Here is a 1,244-nt window from a genome sequence, read left to right as displayed (position 1 = left end):
GTGCGGGGAGAGGGCGGAGAGAGAAGTGGGGAACGGGGGGAAGGGAAGGGGAGCGGGGAGGGGAGCGGGAGTGGGGGAGGGGGAGGCCCAGGGGAGGGAGAGGCCGCGGGGAGGGGGAGGAGAGAAGTGGGGAGAGGGGAGGGGAGGGGAGGGGAGCTGGGATAGGGGAGGGGGAGGCCCAGGTCCCCGGGCTTCGAGCCTGCCGCCCCCGGAGCGCAGCCCCCCGCCCCGCGCGGCTCCGGAGCAGAAGTGACTCACGAGGAGCCTGACTCACGAGCCCCGCGGGCGGGCAAGCCCGGCGGGCCGCGCAGTGCGGGGAAGAATGTTCTCGCCAGGAAAGCTGTTTATAAGATGGAACCTGGTGCCCTTGAAATAGAAGCTCCTGGCACGGAGAGGGCTGGCGGCCCCCCGCCACCCGGGCCCTGCGTTTGCGCTTTTGACTTCGGAGCTTCAGCCCTTCCTTCTGGACTGGGACGCTGCAGGGCCGTGACTGCGACCCAAAGCCCCGCCGCAGGCCGGGGCGCCCCTCGGGGCCTGGGGCAGAGTGTGAGGCCCGGCGTGGGCAACCCTGGCCCCAGCCTCCGGCGCTCCCAGCCTGCGGGCCTCCCGGCTCGCGGGAGCAGGACCCCGCCTCTGCCTGCATCTTCGCCCGCATTCTGCCTGCACCCGAATCCCCCGTCTACAAGGACACCTGTGACGCGGGGTGAGCCCCAGCCTGCTCCCGCATCACCTCCTCCTGGTTACCTCTGCAGCCGTCCTCTTTCCCAATAAAGTCAGGGCCTGAGATCTAAAGGCTAGGACCTCAGCGGATGAATTTTGGAGGGAACACACTCCAGCTGACAACAGATGCGGTGCATATGCGTTGTAGAAATTCAGAAAATAGGTGCAAAAAAGGTCACATTTCTATGGCTCAGAGATCACTGCTGGGACTGTCTTAGAGCTTTTCCTTATGAAAAAAAATCTTAAAGTCAGACAAAATGAATATGCTGTTTTGTATCTTTATCTAATGAGCTCTTCTTAGTTCACTGAATTTCGTCTCATCTAATACCTACTCTGAACTTCCTGGGTGGCTCAGTGGTAAAGAATCTGTCTGCCAATGCATGAGGTGAAATTCCTGGGGTTGGGAAGATGCCCTGGAGAAGGAAATGGCAACCCACTCCAGGATTCTTGCCTGGAGAATCCTGTGGACAGAGGAGCCTGGCAGGCTACAGTCCATGGGGTGGCAAAGAGTTGGACACGACCGA

Source organism: Oryx dammah, unplaced genomic scaffold (assembly GCF_014754425.2).
Source record: "Oryx dammah isolate SB20612 unplaced genomic scaffold, SCBI_Odam_1.1 HiC_scaffold_4, whole genome shotgun sequence".
In the NCBI taxonomy this organism is placed as follows: Eukaryota; Metazoa; Chordata; class Mammalia; order Artiodactyla; family Bovidae; genus Oryx; species Oryx dammah.
The sequence above is the reverse complement of the archived record's forward strand: the minus strand, read 5'-3'. Positions refer to the sequence as shown.